The sequence below is a fragment of the Eurosta solidaginis genome, chromosome X (assembly GCF_040869045.1).
Source record: "Eurosta solidaginis isolate ZX-2024a chromosome X, ASM4086904v1, whole genome shotgun sequence".
Taxonomy (NCBI): Eukaryota; Metazoa; Arthropoda; class Insecta; order Diptera; family Tephritidae; genus Eurosta; species Eurosta solidaginis.
This window is the reverse complement of record NC_090324.1, coordinates 205,763,297-205,784,085: the sequence shown is the minus strand read 5'-3', so window position 1 is coordinate 205,784,085 and position 20,789 is coordinate 205,763,297. Positions and strand designations below refer to the sequence as shown.

Sequence of the window (20,789 nt, the reverse complement as noted above, 5' to 3'; positions counted from 1 at the left end):
TTCTAAAGCGGTATGTACCATCATCGGCTGTAAATGATGTAATGTCTCTTGACTCTGGCCTGACTTCTATTTGGTGAAAACCGGACATTAAATCTAAGCATGAAAAATATTTAGCTCTTCCCAATTGATCTAGTATATCATCAATTCGGGAATTTATCTGCAGTTAGCTTTTTATTTACTTGTCTGTAATCAACAAACATTCTCCATCTTTTTTCGTGTTTATTTGGAAGTGATTTTTGGGCACCAATAGAATTGGACTATTAAATTCTGAAATTGAAAGTTCTATTATGTCGTCTTTAATTAATGTTTTTACTTGATTATTAATTTCACTCTTATGGGCTTGGTGTTCTATAGCTTTTACGTAAACTGGGTTATTGTCTTTCATATAACATTTTTGTTTGTAAAAATTATTAATAGTAATTGGTTCTGTTTCTAATTAAAAAATGTCAATGAACTCTGCGCATAATGTGTTAAGTGATTTATTTGCTAAGTGTGGAAAGTTTTTATTCAGTCTTTCTAATTTTTCTTTGTTGTTGGCCTCATTTTCAAGTTTATTATTTTTTATTATTGTATAATCACTAAAATTTTCTGTGCGTATATTGAAATCTTGGAGTTTTGCATTTTTATCTGTTGTATTTATAATTCTAACAAATGTTTGATGTGAATTTGCTAAGGTGTTTGCAATAAAGATGCCTTCAGATAATTCTTGTTGTAGAATTAGTAATTCGGAATTATTATTATACTCAGTTGAGCAGAGCTCACAAAGTATATTAACTTTGATTGGATAACGGTTGGTTGTACAGGTATAAAGGAATCGAGATAGGTATAGACTTCCATATATCAAAATCATCAGTATCGAAAAAAATTTGATTGAGCCATGTCCGTCCGTCTGCCCGTTAACACGATAACTTGAGTAAATTTTGAGGTATCTTGATGAAATTTGGTATGTAGGTTCCTGGTCACTCAGCTCATGTCGCTATTTAAAATGAACGATATCGGACTATAACTACGCCCACTTTTTCGATATCGAAAATTTCGAAAAACGGAAAAAGTGCGATAATTCATTACCAAAGACAGATAAAGCGATGAAACTTGGTAGGTGAGTTGAATTTATGACGCCAAATAAAAAATTGGTAAAATTTTTGACAATGGGCGTGTCACCGCCCACTTTTAAAAGTAGGTAATTATAGAGTGTTTCACCCTTTTTACAAGAAGGTTGATTTTGATTGTGTTCTAATGCACCAAATTTTCAAACCAAAAACAAAATTTTCATTTGTCAGAAAAAACCTATCGAAATACAAACTAGCACGTTTGTTTTCAATGAACTAGGCTGTATTTTTCGTGTATTTCGTTGGTTTTTTTTTTTTGTTTTGTTCGGGTACTAACACTCGAGTTTGTTGGATCCCACGGATCCGACTTGTGATCCCATGGGATCGCGCGCAATGTGGAACAAAAGGAAATGTCATAGAGTGGCAACCTTGTACTCTTCATTATGAAATTTTCATTTAAGGAAAAAGGGATACAGACATTTGCTGAATGAATTTGGCATTTAGAAATGTAGGTACATATCGGCAAAAACGTGATATTTCTCCCATGTAGTTTATCTACCGGGCGTCCTTTGCTTAAAATAATTTTAATTATAACACACTGAAGACGATATGTCAACACTAGACGGTGAAAAAGTTTTGATCTCAGCAAAATGGAGCGTATTACTGCCAAGTTGCAAACACAATTAGAGCAAACAAAACGTGGCGAGGGACTAGAATTTGCAGCTAATGAACAATATAGGAAACTGCAGACTGAAGATATGAAACTAAAACATTGATTGGCTATTTTAAAATTACGCTATTGCTGCTGAACAAAATGCTGCAAGTAGTGCCAAGCACTACGTAACAGCTACTTTGCCCACTGCTATTGTTGAAATGATTTAGATATCTGGGGGATTTATTTACAAATGTTATTGCTTTGGCATTTCCACTACTTGCCGGCACAATAGCCATAATATCACCCGTTAATGCTTCTGCAGCTAAATTTGGTGATTATCAATGTAATAGTGCTATGTCACTAGCAAAAAATCTAAAGTTATGTGGTATAAATAAATCACCGAGAGATATAGCTAATGAAATTGTTAAAAATGTAGCACAATCGCCACTGGTTGCTAAAACTGAAATTGCTGGTGCTGGTTATATAAATGTATTCCTGAAAAAGGAATATGCATTAAATGTTATATCGAGGATGTTTCTTTTTGGCGTGAAAACACCGTTGTGTCGAAAGCAGCGGATACTTGTAGACTTTTCTTCACCCAATATGGCCAAACAAATGCAGGTATTGGGGATTCAATTTGGCGTTTAATGTCATCTGGGTGAGGGGGGGTACACAATTCGGTATGTTGATTGCACTTTTGGAAGAGAGCTTTCCCAAATTATATCAACGAAAGTCCACCTATTGGTGACTTGCAAGCTTTCTACAAAGAATCGAAAAAGAGATTCGACATAGATGACGAATTCAAGAAACGCGCCTACAATTGTGTTGTTTTATTGCAAAGTGGCGATCCAAATTCAACTAAAGCATGGACACAAATTTGCGATGTATCGCGCGCAGAGTTCCAAGCTATATACGAGCGTTTAGATGTAAGAATCCATCCGATTGGTGAATCCTTCTATCAGTCACGTATGATAGATATTGTGAAATTCTTAGATTCCAAAGGTTTACGCGAGGAAGATGACGAAGGTACCAAAACTGCGTCGGTTGTTAGATTGTCTAAAATCCATTCGAGATTTCAACGCACCCAATGACTAATGGGCAAAAGCTAAGGTATCGCATCCGTGGGATGGGTTTATTTGTTACACGTTTAATTAGTTCGTTACTCATCTGCATATTAGGCCTCAAAGTACCGGGCATAATGCGTCACTATGCACCAGTCGATGAACCATCTACTTCAAACAGCAATAACAATATCCAACAAGGTTTCGCCGTTCGTAACGCTTTCAAAAAAATTGCACAAAACTACTACCATATCTATGGCCCAAGACAGATATTTTACTGCAATTAGTTGTTATTGCATGCATAGGTTTTGTTATCTCTGGACGTGTTATCAAACTATTTTTACCAATTCATCGAAAGAAAATGGGAAAACTTCCAATATTTTAACTATGTATACTCCGCCTTAATTAACAAACGCCCATACTATTGTAGGTGACAGTCGCACCATACCGCCCATACTATTTGGCTGGGATTTCGTACTCATTTATAATGGCTTATATTTTATTTTTTTGTTTTCTCGATTGCACCAACTATATTATATTTATTATTATATATAGTATATCAATCGAGTAAGTCGTGTTTTTTTGGTGCTCTGAAATATTTGCATGTTTTCGCAGTAAATCCTACGAAATTTGCCAAAAGTTATTAACCAATCGGTGTATGTGCGTGCTGTGAACTCTTTTTGTCACCTAAACCAAAACACGTAAGAACGCTTAAAGAAAAATCAATAAAAATAAACAATAAATAATCATGTCTGCACCACCACGGAGAAATCCCGCGCGAAAATCTGTTTCCCCCCCTACAACTCCGCTTTCGTCTTCAGCAGTCACACATGAGTGGATAGAGCGTAAGCTTGAACAGCAAACTGAGCGGTTGACTGCAGTAGTGTCAAAAGTGGAGGAGAGAATTATGCAGAAGATAAGTGAGATGGTAGCTGAAACAGCAAATCTTAAAATGACCATTGCTGCAGTATAGAAAAGAGTTGTTGTTCTCGAAAATGCTGTTGGTGATATTCTTTCTATGCACAGAGAACTGACGTCTGCTAAGGCACAGATCTGCGCTCTCGAAAGCAGCGCAGTTGCTGCCGATGTTATAATAAATGTCATTCCACAAGAACCTGGTGAGTGTTTGAGTGAAATTTTTGGTAGAATTTGTAAAGCAGCTGAGCACAAACCTCCACCGCTCCACGACGCTTTTCGGCTGCGAAACGTGAAAAGCAAAGGGCAAAAATATGCTAATATTTGTCCTATTGTTGTGAAGCTGTTCACAGCAAGTGAGCGCAATCAGCTGTTGAAATCAATAGCTCTATGCTGCAAAAACAAAAAGAAATCGTTGTCACTATCTGACGTGGATATGCCGGGATATAACTCTATTCATGTTCATGAGAGTTTACCCAAAATGCAGCGTGAAATTATGGCGAATGCATCAGAGCTTAGGCGGAAAAAACAATTAGCGGCAGAGTCTTTGTGAGGCTAAAAAGCGGGGATGAGATGAAACCAGTTAGCAGCAGAGCCGAACTTCATGCTCTTATTGGCACCAAGCCGATGTAACAATGTTTTTGCACTATATGTATAAGCAAGTGTATAATTATTTAAGCTTAGTAATTAAGTCACTTATATGTTGTTTCTTTTCTCCTCTCTTCCCCTTGCTGTCTCTACACTATAAAAAAGATTGTTATTCAATTTTTAAACGAAAACAACAATCTAAGAGAAAAAAACTGAAATATTTGAAATTTGTAAAACAAAAAATATATATACATATATAGAAATTTGGAAAAAATAAAAGTTGGAAAACATTACAACAAAAACACAAACTCAAAGAATATACAACAACAACATTAACTACACAACATAAAGGAGGTACAACATTACAACACAACATATCAACGAGGAGAACATTACAACAAAAGCTAAAGGACAACACAAAACAAACAAGTCACACACAGTTCACATAAAAATGTCTGAGTAAGTACCCTCGTTACCCAATATATTCCCATATATATTCCCTCCGTCTAAAGTACGGACCCCAAATTTAAAATCCCCAAATGTATATACCCCTCCGGTCTAAAGATCGGACCCTGGGTATATAACCCACATCAAAAGCCTAAACGGCAAAATATTTCATTTGCTTACTCACTGTTACCAACATGTACAGTCCCTTCAAAAAACCCATATAAAGTTTTATACAAATAAATTTGCATTCCCGTATCAACGGAAAATCCTCTGCCCGGTTCTATATACCCAAAAAGTTCGTTGCGCTAAATATCGATTTGATTATAAAAATATATACGTATATATGTAATATATGTATATACCCACTTAGTTCGGTAATATCACCCGAGCTACATATTTTTCCAGCGTGAAATTCACCGCTGCCCAATTTCCCCTTATATACATATATTACATAAAGTATATTTTATAAAAAACCCATAGCAACGAACTTTGCCAAATTTTTGTCACTTTTCTCAAAGTTTATTTTACCGGTGCACCCAATATTAATTTTGCATACAAACCTACAATTATATGCACCCATAATACCCACACGCACTTGTATATCTTTTTGCATAAGCCAAAAACCCACCCTCAACAAAGTAATTGCATGAGCATACGTAACAACATAATAGAAGGAATCAACAAAGAAGATCATCGGTTACATATTTTGCAAACATTTACTTTGTCAATACAGATCAAGTGCATTGGCACGGCAAACAAAAGGTTGTTGGTACACCACAGTTTGTCGGCAAATATATTTCACCCACTTATATATACATACATACGTACTATATACCCATATTACTTGTGCTCAGACGCGCTGAGACAAGTACATATAACAAAAAGCCGGTACACATTAGGCCGGTCTCAAAAATTAAAAAATAAAATCCCAGTGAACACAAATATTATAATATTTATATTATTATATACTCACATTACTTGTACTCAGAAGCGCTGAGACAAGCCCGTATTAAAAACCAAGCGTACATTAGGCTGGTTTAAAAAATTTTTTTTTTTGCACTTTTGACAAAATTTTTTTCGATTTTCACAGCTTAATAAAAGCTCCCATTTCTTAATAAACCAAACTAATTTATAATGCCGAAATCGTCGGACGAAACCCAAAAATTGACCCCTGCAGATAAATGCCTGCAGAAATTCATATATGACGGTAACCAAGTAGAGGTTTACTGCTCAAGATGGTCACCCTCCCAAGCTACCGAGTTGTCAGAGTGTATGCTTAAGGTCAAATTAGAAGACCTAGATAAAATATGGGCAAAGGTGCTAGAGTCCCATCGAGATGTAAGTTTCTCTGATAATTATACAGATGTCAGCGGCTCGGTTGAGCAAAAATTTGCTAAATGCTTGGAAACGTACCAAACATGCAAATCAGAAATTTTAGAAGCCTTACAGCTTTTTAATACTGCTAACACCAACCAACAACAAATACCCGCCCACCCAATGAACAATTCAAACGCAAACGGTTTTTATTTAAAAGTACCACCATGCGACACCGAAGTATTTCATGGCGGATACGAAGACTGGCCATCCTTTAGAGATATGTTCACGGCAGTCTATAAAAACCACCCTAAATTATCACCCGCTCAAAAATTATACCACCTACGCCTGAAAACAAAAGGACAAGCTGGGCTTATTGTAAAACAATACCCACTGAGCGATAATAATTTCGAGCTTGCCTGGGAAGCGCTCAGATCTAGGTACGAGAACAAAAGGATACTCGTCGACAACCAACTGAAGACGCTGTTCAACCTACCCACAATATTCGCAGAAAGCGGAGAACAAATACAGAAGATGCAGACAACAATCAACAACTGCATGTCAACCCTTAACACCCAAGGAATCCCGACAATGGACTGGGACCCAATCCTCGTTTACCTCTGCTCATCCAAGCTGCCAAGTGAAAGCCTTTCACTATGGGAACAATCCCTCAGCTCCCGAAAAGAACTCCCACTTTGGGAGGATATAAATAAATTTTTGACCAGCAGATACGAGGTAGTAGAGAGAATAAGTACCTATCGACCAGGCAAGGCGAAACCCCAATTTTCGAGTTTTACGCCACGAACGGTGAATCAAAACTCGACCCAATCTAACAATAATAGAACCCATGCATATCACACGGAGTTCAATAAAACGGCTTCGTGTAGATTATGCAATCAATACCACGCAGTCAAATCTTGCGTTAGGTTTAGAAATTTATCGGTATCAGACCGAATCAAATTTGTGAGAGAAAATAGTTATTGCGAAAACTGTTTGTCTACGTCACACCCCAAGAACGAATGTGCGTGCGTTTATTGCCAAAAGCGTCATCATTCGCTACTGCATTTGCAGCCCAAACCCCAACAATCACAACCAAACCCCAGAGCTCAAAATGCCCAAGCCGGCACCCCTAGGAGAACGGACGACGAGCGAGCCTCAACATCAAAAGCCGCCGCAAGAGCCACCTCCTCCCAACAGTTTCAAGACAAAAACCCGGTTTCTTCACTCTTCTCGAGTAATCATGGAACCACCCTATTACCCACAGCAATAGTATCAGTATACTTTGCTGGCGAATTTCATAAAATTCGTGCCCTAATAGACCAAGGTTCACAAAAAACTTTTGTATCATCCCGTATACAAAAGGTTCTTGGTCTACGCACAAAAGAGTCTCTCCACCAGATATCTGGAATGGGTGGAACGGTTGTGAAAAATGCCAATAAAGTCTGCCAGATAACATTCTGTTCAGCAGACTTAACCCAAATGATAGACGCACAAGCAATAATTTTGCCGAAGCTAACTAAGTTCTTGCCCACAGTCAGAGTTTCAAGCAACGATCTCGAAGAACTGTCCCATTTACCGTTAGCCGATCCACAGTATTCGATACCATCGAAAATCGATGTGGTAATCGGCAGCGATATCACCCCGCAAATCCTCACCGAGGGGCTCCTACGAAATGTGAGTGGAACATTACTTGCCCAAAACACAATATTCGGATGGATATTAAGCGGCCCTGTAGCTGAAAAGGTATCAACCTTCAGCACTCATGTCACGGAATGCACCGATGACCCCATCAATCAACTTTTGAGACAATTTTGGGAACAGGAAGAAGTTCACCAAACCCAACAACGATCAGCAGATGATGAATACTGCGAAGCACTCTACCGGACAACCACAATTCGTGAGGAAGATGGACGCTACAGAGTCAAACTACCCTTCAAATCGGAATTTCCAGCCAATCTGGCACTCGGTCATTCACGACCCGCAGCACAACAGCAGTACATCAGCATCGAACGCACGCTCGAAAGAAAACCCGAATTAAGAGACAAATATTTTGAAGTCCTTAATGAATAGTTAACCATGGATCACATGGAACCCGCCTCCCAACAAGAGATAATTAGAGATGGTAAATATCTATCGTTTTATCTACCCCATCATGCTGTCATAAAACCCGACAGCAAAACCACAAAAGTGCGAGTCGTCTTCAACGCATCAAAAATGTCGCATTCTGGCAACTCGTTGAACGACGTCCTTCATACAGGCCCCATTCTACAAAATGACTTAATGCTCGTCATACTTAAATGGCGACTTTATCAGTTTGTTTTTAACGGCGATATTGAGAAAATGTACCGCCAAATACGCATCCATGAAGAAGATAAAGATTTTCATCGAATCGTTTTTCGAAAACACCCAACTCTGCCGATAGAAGATTTTCGACTAAAAACAGTTACCTTTGGTGTAAATTGCGCGCCATATTTGGCGATTCGGACCCTACACCAACTCGCCCACGACTGTCAAGACGAATATCCGCTCGCTAAAAATATTTTATTGAATGAAACTTATGTTGACGATATTTTGTCCGGCGGTCATAATATACAGTCCACTTTGAACTCTATGACTCAAGCTATCGAAGCCTTAAAATCGGCAGGGTTCCCTTTGGCAAATCACCCTGACATTTTAAAACCCGTTCCCGACCCTGATTTGCTAGACGTCGACTTCCTTAAATTCCATGATTCGAGTTCCACAAAAACCCTTGGAATTCAGTGGAACGCGCTAACCGAGACTTTCACATACACGTATGATCCACCATCAGCAGAAAACACGACCACAAAAAGGCAGATTTTATCAGCAGTTGCAAAACTGTTTGACCCCGCAGGATGGCTTTCGCCAATAATGATTCTTGCAAAAATGTTGCTGCAATAACTCTGGATGGAAGGAACGGATTGGGACGAAGACGTGAAGCCCGGAGCTCTCCAAAAATGGACCTCAATTTATGAAAATTTACCTCATATCAGAGACATTAAAATCCCTAGGTGGGTACAGTATTCCCCCGATAAACTGATCCAGCTGCATGGATTCTCAGATGCTTCAGAAAAAGCATTTTGTGCCTGTATATATTTACGAGTACAAACCCATGAAAATAAGTTTTCATCCCATTTGCTAGCTGCTAAAAGCAAAGTAGTACCCCTCCAAACCGTGAGTCTTCCACGGTTGGAACTCTGTGGAGCAGTTTTACTCTCCAAGTTAGTGAAACAGCTGCGAAGTGAGCTGAATCTACCCCAACACGAACTCATTCTCTGGTGCGATTCTGCCATCGTACTGGCCTGGTTAGAAAAACCACCCCATACCTGGAAAACGTATGTCGCCAACAGAACCTCTGAAATTCTTAAGAACGTCGACAACGCCACTTGGAGGCACGTTTCCAGTAAGGATAACCCAGCGGATTTGGGCACTCGAGGCTGCAAGCCTCAGGATTTAGTCCAATGTCCATTATGGTGGGAAGGACCTAATTGGCTTATCAACCCATCAACTTCGTGGCCAAAGGATATTTCTCATCACCCAACTCCCCCCGAACAACGACATGTGGACGTATTCCACACCCTGCAGGAAGAAAATATAGACATACTCGACCGGTTTTCGTCGTTTTCTCGAGCACTTAGAGTCGTGGTCTATATGTTGCGGTTTATCCGAAGAGCAAGCAAACTAGAAGTTCCAGCCACGCTCAACCTCACCCACGCCGAAGTGAATGATGCCAAAATCAAAATCATAATTCAAACTCAACGGAATCATTACGGAGACACGATAGAGCTGCTTCAAACGTCAGGACCCTTACCCAGAAAGAACACCCTTCTGACATTAAACCCCATGCTAGATGACTCAGGAATCATGCGAGTTTCTGGAAGATTAGCATATGCCACCTATAGCTTTAATGAGCGGCACCCAATTATCATACCCGAAAACTCTCGATTTTGTTCTCTTCTGTTAGACTTCCTCCATTCGAACTTGCTGCACGCCGACAAACAGCTGATGATCCGAATTGTACAGCAACAGTACTACATTCCACGTTTGAAGCAAAAGGTTAAAAAGCTCGTCTTCCACTGCAAAACCTGCACCATCTATAAACAGCAGATGAAAACGCAGATAATGGCAGCCTTGCCACCCGAGAGGTCAACGTATTCCCTACCCTTTCATACAACAGGAGTCGACTTTGCTGGACCATTTATGGTAAAAACTTCTCCCCTTCGCCGAGCTTCGTATGTCAAAGCTTACGTTTGTGTGTTCGTCTGTTTTTCCACAAAGGCTGTTCATTTAGAAGTGTGCTCTGATCTCACCACGAATGCCTTCAACGCAGCCTTTGCCCGATTTACTGGCCGCCGTGGCCTACCCCACCAGATATATTCTGACAACGGAAAGACGTTCGTCGGCGCACAACGCGGATTACAAAGAGAATTCACCACATTCCTCAAGGAAGTCGCTACAGACGTCGCCGAAAAGTATGCAACTCACGGATTCTCATGGAAATTCATCCCACCATACGCTCCCCACATGGGTGGTCTATGGGAAGCGGCCGTGAAAAGCTTCAAGATACACTTTACGAAAGTAGCAGGAAACCACAAGTTCTCCTTCGAAGAGCTTACTACCCTCTTAGTACGCATAGAGGCGGTCCTCAACTCCCGACCGCTCTCCCCTATGTCCGAAGATCCAATGGATCCCCTAGTCCTAACCCCAGGGCATTTCCTACGTGGCGCGCCGCTCTTGTCGTTACCGGAGCCAACTGCAGAGCATCTCACCTTGGTCAACAAATGGCAGAAACTGAAAGTGCTTCACCACCAATTCAGCACACGATGGAAGAACGAGTATCTCAAGGAGCTGCATAAGCGGTACAAATGGAAATGCCCTCAACGCAATATTCAAGTTGGAGATTTAGTAGTGGTAAAGGATGATTTACTACCCCCGAACGAATGGCGTTTGGGACGGGTAATCACTTTACACCCTGGATCGGATAGCCATGTTCGACTTGTGGAACTCAAAACCCAAAACGGAATAATAACCCGAAATATTGCCAAACTGTGCGTGCTACCAACTGCCTAGTAGTGCCAACCCTTCTTTTGGTACCCTCGGCTTCATGCCCCTAGCAATCTGGAAATATATCTAAGCTACCCTCACCAACGTATTTTTCTAACCCATTTTTTTTGAAAAATACGTATTTTTCTTCTCTTGTCTTTACAGGACCCGCAGACGTACGGATATGCCGAAATGTCGGCTGTGTGGCCAGCGACACGCGCTAAGGCAGTGCCGGGCGTTCCTCGCGATGAAGCCGGAGGAGCGCTAGGAGTGCGCGAGGAACCACCGGTACTGCATCAACTGTCTGGCAGTGTCGCACAGCACCGGGGCATGTGACTCAAAATCAAGCTGCCGCAAATGCTCCCTCGGCCATCACACGCTCCTACGCAGAGCTCGACGCACGCCCGCCAACCAGCGTCGCACTGACAGCGGCCCACAGCGCGCAACAACAGCCCAACATCGCCAACGGGCAACTCAAAGCCGGTCGGCTAGACAGCGCGACGACAAACTTCGCAAATTAGTAGCCGAGGCACGAGCAGCCTTAGATAGGGTTGATGCCGCCCTGAACCCATCAACGCGTCGGGCGGGGGGGGGGGGGGGGGAGCATGTTGAAGACATGATCCAATTTTCGGACTAAGTCCGCCCCCCTACGTCTGGCAACACCCGGCCAGTGCGGCCAAGCGCAGGCAGTGCAGCTCAGCTGTGGCTTGCCAGCCACCACGGCTCGCACTCTCATTGTTTTCAGTTTTGTCATTAACTACCAGCCCGTTCGCTACGCATCGTCAAAAATATTCGTTTGCTATACTACCGCCCGCCCACCGTCGCGCATCTTTTAATATTTAATTAACTTCACATTTATTACTTTGTTTGTAATTGAAAGTTTTGAAGTGTGAATAAAATACATATTTTAGTTTAACTCCGCGCCTTCTTTCTAAATACACATAGTGCTGTGCTAGTGCAAAAATAAACAACTTGCTTTTTTGTTCACTTGATGTGTTATTTAATTGTCCTAATTGAGTACTTTCGTGTATCGTGACTTGAAGTCGGTGAACGTCAGTGATTTGCACGCTGGTCTGTCTTATGTTAATTGGTCTGAATGTTGGTCATATGAGACTGTAGACGAAAAACTTGATTTTTTAAATACAAATTTAACAAATTTATTTAATAAGCATGTACCCCTTAGAAATATTAAAGCTTTAAATACATCTTGCCCCTGGTACAACAATGTAGTTACGTCAGCAATAAAAACTAAAAATAGATTATATGCCAGATGGAGAAAAACTAGAACAACATATGATTGGGCACAGTATAAGATTGGCCGTAACAAAGCAAACTTAATTATAAAAAATGCAAAGAGAGTGTATTGCGATGCCAAACTTAGTCCGTCGTTACAGACAAGGGAACTCTGGAGCAATTTGAAAAGGCTGAATGTTCATGGTGAAGCACAGGAGGAATGTAAAATAGACCCCAATGTACTTAACAATTACTTCGCAAGTGCCACTAGAGATATGCCCATTCCCCATCCACATATATTTGTAGATAACCTTAGCACAAATGAAAATTTTCAATTTGAAGGAGTAATCGAGTCTGAGGTGTTAAAATCCCTCACTATGGTTAAATCAAATGCTATAGGCAATGATGGGATATCTCTTAAGTTTGTGAAGTTAGCATTGCCGTTTATTATAGGAACTCTGACTTTTATAATAAATCACACCTTCACACTGCGATTTTCCCAACGGAACGGAAAAAAGCTGTCATAATACCTATTCAAAAAAAGAGGAATGCCACGAGCCCAAGTGATTATAGACCGATAAGCATACTGCCAACTTTTTCCAAAGTGTGTGAATCCTTAATGGCAATACAAATTTCTGCTTTTGTAAAACGGAATAAACTGCTTTCCCCATTGCAATCTGGATTTCGGCCTAAACACAGCTGTTCTACAGCTATGATAAAAATAATGGACGACATAAGGATGGAGTTCGACAAAGGACATCTTACACTCCTTTGCCTTTTAGATTTTTCGAAAGCATTTGATTTAGTGAATCATGATATTCTTTGCAAAAAGCTTAAGTTTTCTGATAGTGCTCTAAACCTTATGGTTAGCTACCTTGCTGGAAGAACTCAGAAAGTGACCTGCAGCTCTACGTCCTCTATGTCTAGTATCGTTACCTCTGGTGTACCGCAAGGATCTGTTCTAGGTCCCCTTTTATTTAGTCTCTTTGTCAATGGTGTATTCTCTGTATGTCAGCATGTACAGGTTCACGCCTATGCTGACGATATACAACTGTATTTGTCCAGTCGTGTCGGTCTTGTTGAAGATTTGTGCTATAAAATTAATTGTGATCTGTCATCTATTTCACAATGGGCTACTGTTAATTGTTTTTGTTTGAATGCTGTTAAGTCATATGTGTTCCCTATAAGCAAAGAGTATATATTTGTCAAGAGGCATCACTCGATACTTTTGTTGTTGCCAAAGCAAATTACTCGATGTTCTCTCAAGAGTCGTTGGTTTTATTTATCAGATGTATTTATAAAAACGCCTTCTATATATTTTCGTGCGGTATTTGTGTTTATTTTATTGATTGTATTAAATTAATTAATTAATTCTCTTTCCAAAAATCGTAATTATGCAAAGTCACTTTACCGCATAACTATATAGGATTCAATTAAAAAAAACTAAACAAAACTTCCTTGAGAATCACATTCGACATGACAGGGTTGCTTTGGCGAGTGACGCCTCTTAACAAATATATACTCTTTGCTATAAGTAGCAGTGTAGTGCATGTAGAAGATATCCCAAAGTTGTATATTGGCAACGCTGATTTAGTAATTACTGGAAAGGTTAAAAATTTGGGATTTGTTGTAAACTCTACGATGACTTGCTCAGATCATATAAACAAAGTTGTAAGCAAAGTGTATATTGTTCTACGTAGATTACGAATGTCCGCTTCATTTACGCCTCTTGAGACGAGAAAGAAACTGGCACTTCAACTAATTCTACCCCACATCACCTATTCTGAGCTTGTATATAGCAAGCTAGATTCTGCTTCGTCGCGCAAAATTGATGTTGCGTTTAACAATGTTACGCGTTACGTCTACGGACTCAGGAGATATGATCACATCATTGCATGGAAAACCAAAATTCTAGGGTGTACTATTTCCAACTATCTTGCTGCTAGAAATTGTACGTTCATGTATAAGCTTTTAGAATATAAAGCTCCGGAATACCTTTACGTTAAATTAATACTAACAATATCCAGAAGGCATCAAACTCTGATAATCCCTAAATATAAATACCTGTCGTCTTCACGTCTTTTCTTCGTTAATGTGGCTAGGCTCTGGAATTCAATTCCAGAAGATGTCAAAGCTGTTATGGGTAGATGTAACTCCAGAAGGGTAATTCACAATTATTTTATTTCTACACTGTGAAAGTGATTGCGATCTGACTTGCGCTATGCATATTTCATTCCTCTATTTTTCCTTTTACTAAATTTTTCAAATTCTAACTTTAAAATTACAAATATAATATTAATATTAAATCAGTTTTGAATTTAAAATACTACGTTTATGTTGTAAGCTACTTTCGAATTGTAATAGACCTAAGATTTAAAATTTTGTTTTTTTTTTTTGAATTTCCAATTTCGTATTGTACTTTAAAAGAGTCAGTCTTACATGTGCACCCACACATTCTAAATAAATAAATAATCGCTTTACTTATGGCGGTGGTGTATTGTACGCCTTCAATTGGTGGCTCGAGTGGATTGTATTTCTTACGATGTTTCTCTACATTTGTAAGTGTTATTCAAGATAGCTTTATAAAAATTTTGGGTTGCGAGGAGAGTACGTTTGTAGTTGATTCACCTATCTAGTAATAGAAAAATCCTCAAGTAAATTTTCGAAGGACTCGGGAAGTTGCTTCCAAATTGTTATACTGTAAATAATAGTGTACTTACTTATAACTTGACCAATTTACAAGTTTATTTCATTTTAGTTTAGTCGCATGAAGTTGGCTGATAATAAACGAAGTGTCACTTCCTTGTTGAATTTTGAAACAGGAAAATATTACGGCGCTGAGCCATATGAATCTGAAAAATATTGTAAAGCTATTATCAAGTGTCAGGTAACTTATAAGAAATTTTTTTTGTAAATAAAATGCGCAATAAATTAAGGCTACCTAATTGAGTCCAATTCTGCACCGATATTTGACATGATTCGATTAATAGAGCTTTATTCGGACGGATATTTGACACTCCCAAAATTTAAAATTTGAACGGGTTGCTTTTATGAAGTAAAGCAGAGAGGGAATCATTTAATCCCCTTCAAGGAAAAGTGTAGTAAAGTACCAGTAGTAGTATATTAGTAGTGATAATAACTTTGTAAACGCCAACAGGTTTTTGGGGGAAATCAACAATTCTCTACTAAATATCTTGTGACTTGATAAAGAGTTATGTTGGTTTGGTTATTCCTTTAGAATTTGTTTGAAGAATTCAAACTAGCAGCGGACATGGGGTGATACTCTAGTCAGCAGCAGAAAACAAAGGAATATGGCTTATTGGCTTAAATCGTTATATTACGGCCTTGACCTTGACACAAGAGCTAAGCTTTTTTGCGGTCGTGCTACACAGGGAGTATGTACCTTTTTGTTCTGATATTTCGGAAAGATCTTTCCCATTTAGGTATCCATCGTGGTGTTGCAGATAAATCGTTAATGTAGAATATTCGGAACACGTTCGTCTGATACCACCTCACGAGGTCCGAATGTGTTCAATGAGTGCATTTCGTTATGGCTTATCCATTGTTTACTAATGACATTTTTACGCGAATCGATTTAATAGCCGAGTTTTGACGTAGAGCGATGGATGTTAAATTAGTTTAGGTTTCAGATGTGCATAGGTGTCCGTACTTTTCGTGAGATTACTTATGTTCATCCACACTAATAGATCATGGCATAGTTAATAAATTCATCAGAAACTAAAGAAAGGTTCTAAGCAATCATGCAGTGCAGTACTTGTCAGGTATCTGTTAACTGATTGCTTTGTATTTCTACTACTAAATTCTGTTGGCCGAGGGCGTTTATGTTCTGTGGCAGATAGTAGATCTGCGGTAGGGTTCTGTTGGCCTCGTTCGAGGTGAACGAGAGCGGGGTTAAGCGGTTTGTTGGCCTCGTTCGGGGTGTAGGAGAGCTGGGTTAAGCGGGTTGTTGTGGACGGGTGGAAGTTACAGATCTTCCTCACCCTCACTGGAGGGTGGTACTAGGACCAATTTCGTGATTGGTCTGGTGGTTTGTCTCCTTGCCATATCCAGTTCGACGACTCGAACTCGGTTTTCGGGGCCATAGTGAAGGTCCGCTATCCGACCTAGTCTCCATTCGTTAGGGGTCAGACTATCCTCCTTAATGAGGACCAGGTCCCCCTGTTTGAGGTTTGATTGTGGATGCTTCCACTTCACGCGCTTCTGCAATTCGGTGAGATACTCAGTTTTCCACAGTTTGCAGAAGGTTTGATGCAGCGCCTTGAGTTTCTCCCATCGGTTGACGAGTGAGCGCGATTCTCGCTGACGTCGATCTCGGGTAGCGCTAGTAGATGGCCTCCGACAAGGAAGTGTCCGGGGGTAAGTGACTCCAGTTTGGACGAGTCATTTGAAGATGGGTTCAGGGGTCGCGAGTTGAGACAGGATTCAATCCTACACAGGAGGGTGCTAAACTCCTCGAGAGTAAATTTATGATCCGATGCGATCCTTTTGAAATGAGTTTTAAAACTCTTGACTCCCGCTTCCCACAGCCCGCCCATATGAGGAGCAGCTGCTGGTATGAAATGCTATGCCAGGGTTTGATGGGCATATTTAAAGAGGGTTTGGTCGCGCGCATCAACGAGGAATGCCCCGAACTCTGAGCGGAGAGCCCTCGACTCACCGACAAAGTTTGTCCCGTTGTCGGAATAGAGGTTGTTTGGGCATCCCCGTCTGGCGACAAACGGACTAAACGCTGATAGAAACGCGGCAGTGCTGAGGTCGCTAGTCGCCTCTAGGTGGATCGCCTTAGTAGCAAAGCAGACGAATAGGCAGATGTAACCCTTGGACATGCGGCATCATCGTCCGCTGTAAGACTAGATGTCAAACTGTCCGCCAAAATCCACCCCGGTGTTGGTAAATGCACGAAAAGGTAGTGCGTTCCGCAGTGAGAACTCCCATGAGTTGCGTCGGGGAACGTTTGCGGAATAGCGTACATGCCTTGCAGTTGTGAATGATGGATCGGATCATGTTTTTGAACCGAGGTATCCAATACTGCGTGCCTAGGAGCCGCAACATTAATTTGTTTCCGCCATGTATGGAAATGGTGTGGACAAACTGGAGTAGGAGACGGGTGAGTCAGCAAGCGTAAGGGAGGATTATCGGGTGACGCTCGTCGACGGGAACGTCCCTGGATGCGTTGAGACGACCCACCCGAAGGGCATTATTTTCGTCGATAAAGGGGTCTAGAGAGAGGATCCCGCTTTTTCCCGCGATGGGTTTCCTAGTTCTCAGAGCGTTCATTTCCTCGGCATAGTAGTTTGTTTGGGATTATTTTATGAAACGGATAGTCGTAGTTTTGATTTCGTGGGGCGAGATCTGGTGAGACTCTGCTTTAAAGGGCGCTCTAGTTTTTGGATGAGTTTTATTCGAGAATCTTATAATGTAGGAGATTACCCGCAACGCCCTTGATAGATCGGAAAATCGATCGAGAATATCCTCGCTATTGTTGATGTTTGTTGCTACATGCACTTGTACTCATTTTTCTTCGATGTTTGTGTGGTACTCCCGTTCGTCTTGAGATGGCCATTTCGCTTTGTCTTCTTGCAGCCAAGAAGGTCCCTGCCACCACAAAGAGTTGTCAACTAGGTCCGTGACTGGAAGTCCTCTGCTGGCTAAGTCCGCTGGATTTGATGCGGACTCGATATTATGCCAAGCTTTAGTTCCTACCATCTCCGCGATTTTGTCACCCTGTGAGCTACAAATGTTGACCAGGAACAAAAGGGTTTTCGAATCCATGATAGGTCGATCGTCGAGTCTGTCCATAGGTGAATGTTAAATGTGCCTAAGTTCATGTTCTCCATCACAGCTTCCAAAGTATCAGCCAGCAAGACGGCACCGCATAACTCCAGTCTTGGTAATGAAATTTTTTTACTGGTGCCACCCTCGTTTTGCCATGAGTAGACTAACGTAGATCCTATCGATGATCTTAGCTCGCACGTATACCCTAGCCGCGTAGGTTTTTCGGACGCGTCACAGAAGCCGTGAATTTCTGTATCGTTGGTTGGGGTGAAGTGCATCCACCGAGGTATACGAATCCGGTTAATGGCGGCGTACTCCTGCATAAAGGTTTGCCACCGATCTAGGGTAATTGTAGATACCGGTTCGTCCCAATCCGTCCCATCCAGCCAAATGTTCTGCATTAATATCTTGGCTACGATGATAACTGGGACGAGCCAGCCTAAAGGGTCGAAGAGTTTGGCGATGGCAGATAGGATCGCCCTCTTTGTTAAGATGTCCTGGTTTTCGATTGGTTTCGCTGTGAAATTAAAGTAGTCGGAATGCGCGTTCCAACGGACCCCTAGGGTTTTTACCATGCTCGCGTCCTTGAACTCCAGAAAGTCTTCCGAAAGCCTGTGATAATCCTGCTGACTTTAATGCAGCTGTGATTTCATCGCGATCATTGATTGCTGCCTCGATGATATGCCCCCCTGCAAGGACGTCATCGGCGTAAATACTGTTTCGCAAGATGTGCGCTGCGATTGGCAGCGACGCCTAGACGTCATCTGCAAGTTGATGTAGGGTTCTGATCGCTAGATAGGGGGCACAGTTGACCCATAAGGTTACCGTATTGAGTTCGTAAATACTGACAGAGTCACCTGCTTTGAGACGAAAAACTATTCTTTGGTATTGGGTTTGGTTTTCTTTTATCCAGATCTGCCTGTACATCTTCTCAATGTCGCTGTTGAAGACGTACTTGTAGAATCTCCTTCGGAGGAGTAGTATTGTTAAGTTTGCTTGAAGTACTGGGCCGGCGTGTAGAACATCGTTAAAGCTCGTTCCGTTGGCACGACGCGTTGAACACGACCCTCACTTTAGTCGTTGTGCTTTCCTCTTTGACAACCGCATGATGCGGTAAGAATTAGCAATCAGTTGATTGTGGTGGTACTACGTTGTGCACCTTGGAGATGTGCTCTAACATGACGTATTCTGTCAGTACCCTATTGTATTCTGTCTGTAGGGCCGGTGTCTTGGCTATACGTGTCTCGTTTCGATAGAACTGAGAGCAGACGCTCTTAAGAGATGGGCCCAAACAGAGGGTTTTTGGGAAGCTTTGTTTGAATGGAAGGGCGACGGTATATCTTCCATCTGAATTTCTTTCCGTCGTGTTAGGCATTATCTTCAGTCACGGCTTTTTTTGTAGGTATGTTTTCAAGTTCCCAGAAAGCGGTTAGTTGCTTGTCTAGGCTGATTTCATTAAAGAAGGATACCCTTGTATTAGTTGGGTGAGGTGCTTCTGCACGACCGGTTAAAATCCAACCGAAGACGGTTTCTTGGGCGAGAAGCATATTTAGAACGTTCTTCCGTATACCGTTTAGTATTATCTGGGGATAAATGTCGCCTCCAAGTATGAGGTCGACTGGTTCATTAATGAAGAACTTCTTATCCGCCAGAATCGGATCAGGAAATGATTGCCGAGTCGTTGCGCTAACTTGGCAAGTCGGCAGGGCCCTGTTCATTGAGGCAGGACTAGGACCACTGTATCGATGCTGACTAAGGGGTCTGTAAGCGAACCTAACGTAATCGCACATGATTCCTTTACCTGTACAGATGTTGCATTATTTATTCCTGACACTTTCACATGCAAACGTTTGGATGGAAGGTTTATTCGCTTTTTTTAGTCTTTCTGTTATAAAAGAGCATTCGGACCCAGAGCCTATCAGCGCTCGGGCGGAAAATTTTACTCCATTATAGTGTATATTGACACGTGCTGTTCCTAATAACACACCTTTAGTGGTGTTAGCACTACACAAGGAGACGTTATTAGCATTATCTTGTCTTTTATCAGACTCCATGCTTGTCCTAGTCTACTGTGAGGTTGAAGGTGTGTTGTCGGTGGCATTTTGAGTCCACCTTTGAGGAGTTGTCTTCGGCTGTGCTGTCGGAAGATGGAGCAATGTGTTGTGCCTTGCATGGCACGTGCTGCATTTGAATTGGATAGTGCATCGTGTAACGGTGTCTCCACCCGACAGAGAATTCAGACAGTAACTACTATTTTTTATAAATTCGATTCTTCCTGACGGGGACAACCTACGAAATTTTTAGCAATTTCGTAATTTGTGCTCCGTACTGTTGCACATCTTACTTTTTGGTACGCTGGCTTGGTTAACCCCAAGTTTTGTCGAGTTTTCCCTTGGATTTGAACTTTGAATTTTGGGTGCTTTGGTGGTTTTGTTACCCCTGAGGTCAAAAACCGTTCCTAGTGTTTGGAAGCGATTGGACAGGAATTTGTCCATATCTTCCCATTTCGGTATATCCGTTTTTCTTTCCACGGTTTGTTCCCAAAGAGCCAGGTTAGATTCGGGAAGTTTTATTGAACACAAGTATGTTATGATTGCATCCCAATTTGTGATGTCAATGTTATGACATTGCAGCGCAGAAGTGCAATTGTTGATTTCACGTTGCAATTTT

The 20,789-nt window shown here is 41.2% G+C and overlaps 1 protein-coding gene and 1 pseudogene across 1 annotated transcript in view; both read left to right on the top strand.

Annotated features, from left to right (window-relative positions):
- The window catches only part of Gat (GABA transporter), a 1,840,468-nt gene that overhangs the window by 280,099 nt on the left and 1,539,580 nt on the right, over nucleotides 1-20,789 (top strand). The gene's annotated exons all lie outside the window — the stretch shown is intronic.
- LOC137234764 (probable arginine--tRNA ligase, cytoplasmic) lies at nucleotides 1,537-2,795 on the top strand (annotated as a pseudogene).